Raw genomic sequence first — 2,983 nt, 5'->3', positions numbered from 1 at the left:
AGCCTTACAAAGATTTTATAGGTTGTCTTTTGCAGACAGTCAAAAAAGTTATTACTAATGAGGAATTAAAAAGTATTGTGGTTGGACAATTGGCTTTTGAGAATTGGTTCCAAGATAAAGGGACTGTGAATTCAGATAAGTGGGAAAAGGCAGGTGTAGAAATGAGAAAGTATTATAAACAACACAGGCATGAGAGAGTTTCAGTAAAAGCTTTTTCCCTGTGGAATTTATTTTGTGATGCTCTAGACCCCAGCATTGGAGCAGAGACCCTCTCTCATACCTTTGATATGCTCAATAAGGAAACACCTCTGTTAACATTTAAATTGAGTGTTTTTTTTATGCTAGTAAACGAAAGAAAGGTGATGATTCTGCAGATGGGAGCACTCCTAATCTCTTAAGCCTGGAGGATCAGGCTGAATTAAAAAACGGAGCTGTCAAATTCCACCAGAGTTATTGGAACTTTCTCTTTCATGAAAGACCACCTTGAATAAATACACGTCCCCATAACTCCATGGAAGAGTGGTGACCTCCTACTCAGCAGTGTTGCATCTTTAATAATGAAAGGTAGGAGAAAAAGCCGAGAGTTATTTGGAAAATATTTCTCTAAAATCATCAGTACTTATACTTTAAACTAAATAACCATTCTTTTGCAGATTTGGAACAAACTGTATGCTATCTTTTAAGTAATCCCCTGTTTTAGTTTATTCATAATCATCCTGTAGCTTTCTCTTTGCAGTTTCTCAATGAATCTCTCCCTGAACCTGCTGACAGTCTTTGCTGACAAGTTTTTCACTGACCGCAGCCAAGCTGCAACCCTTATCAGAGAAATTCAGCAGACCATGGAGACATCAGCACAGAGCACAGAATTAATTGCTGTTATTTTTGCCTTTAATCACCTACAACAAACCTCCTGTTAATCTGTATTCTAATTCTTATGACTAGATGTGTTATTAACCAAGGAGAGAAGATGTGTTTTAGTCTCTTTTTACAGGACAATGACCATCCCATCTAAATTCGAGACCAACTAATTCAACTCTGTGCCGAGGAAATGGCCACTTCTCCCTACCCGGAGCAGGGAAGCTGAGGAGCCATCTGAAGGTTTGTCTCCATCTGCACCTCCACTGACACCTCCTCCACCACAGACTCCAGTAGCTGGACTTTTGATCTCTCCCCTCCATGTTTGCTGCACTACAGCTTCTTCCTTCTCCTCCAGCAAGATTCCAGCGACGTGCAACTTCAACCAGAGACAGACTAGCCCCACCTGGGGGCAATTGAAATGCTTAACAAAGTACACTGTAAAAACTAACTCTCAAAAAACTGAGACAACTCCAAAAACTCTCTTTGTTGTAATTCTTGCTTGTCAGGTATCCAGAGTGACAGCTAACAACTTCACTCACTATGCACCTGAAAAGCATTTCATTCATGCCTGTGTGAAGGCTCCCTATGCTATATTGTCACAAGGTTCAAAAGGAAATGTTCATATATCCGTTAACAATGATGGTGTATTTGAAGTTAATTGTACATCCTGTATACTGTCTAATTGTATTTCATCATCAGATGTCAAAGTTTTGTTATTAGTTCAACAACCTCCCTATGTTACGTTACCTGTTCATATTGATGGACCTTGGTACGATGATCCAGGTTTACAAGCTCTAAAAATTATTGATCAATCTCTAGCTAGAAAGAAACACTTTATTGCTGCACTAATTTTAGGTATAACAGCCTTAATTAATATAATTGGATCTGTTGCTGCATCTGCAGCTGCGTTAGTTCAAGAAGTTCGTACTGCAAAGCTTGTAGATCACTTATCAAGAAATGTGTCTCTGGCCTTAATGGCTCAAGAGTGAATTGACAGAAATTTGGAAGCTAAAGTGAATTCATTAGAAGAAGCAGTGTTGTATATAGGGAATTAAATTCAAGCCATCAAAGTTCTCTTAACCATGTGGTGCCACATAGATTATAAATGGATGTGTGTCACCCCTCTACCTTAAAACAACACTGAAGTGCCTTGGTTTAAAGTCCAACAACATTTACGAGGCATTTGGAATAATAGTGACAATTCTATTGATTTAGTAACTTTGCATACAAAGATTAGTGATATTAGTCATGCAGATAGTGCCTTAATTCCTACTACTGAAGTAGCTAATTCTCTTTTAGAAAAGATTGCCTCTTTTGTGTCTCACAAGGCATTTTCTTCTTTTATCATTAACATAGGTGTTAGCATGGCAATTATTGTTATTCTTGCTTTCCTTCTCCCAGCCATCATTCGATTAATTGGTAAAATAATTCAAGCCACCCAAGTGGAAATCAGAGCATTGTATTTAAAAAAATAAGAAAGGGGGAATATGCGGGTAGTGCTTAACTCTCATTGCTTGGCAAAGCCGCACTGAGGGGAGAGACATTATGCACGGCAAATGACTCTCAAAAGCTGACCCCTATCTTCCCTTCAAGTTAGCCCTGAATTTACTTGTAAAAATATATAATTTGGCAATATTCACAGCTTTTCACTACGAGTTCTACAAACCTTAGGAAAAACTAGCTTAGCAGCATTGCTTTCAGCCTTGGTGGATTGAATACAAAGAGAAATTGTGTAAATTACTCCCTTTCATTAGAAAACCTAAGTAACTGCATTTGTGAGGCCACAAAAGCAAATAGCATATTAGAGTCAAGCTGACCTACCCTCATAGGCCTCACTACATTCAGTCACTAGCTAGAATTCTCAAACCCCTACATACAGACACCTGTGTAAACAAGTAGACAATAATGAACTTAAATGAAGAATAGTTTTGACTTAATAATCTACACTTCTTGCAGCAAGTAGCCAGGTTGGGCTTTTTGCCACATAGCTTCCAAGTGCTTTAATGAATACATTACCATGAAAATAATAGCACATTATGTAGGATAGAAAGTTTATAATCTTTTAGTAGAAACAAGAAGAAACAGTTTTATCTCATACTGGGAAAGAACATGAAGGTCAGTCTGA

Source organism: Chrysochloris asiatica, unplaced genomic scaffold (assembly GCF_000296735.1).
Source record: "Chrysochloris asiatica unplaced genomic scaffold, ChrAsi1.0 scaffold00339, whole genome shotgun sequence".
In the NCBI taxonomy this organism is placed as follows: Eukaryota; Metazoa; Chordata; class Mammalia; order Afrosoricida; family Chrysochloridae; genus Chrysochloris; species Chrysochloris asiatica.
The sequence above is the reverse complement of the archived record's forward strand: the minus strand, read 5'-3'. Positions refer to the sequence as shown.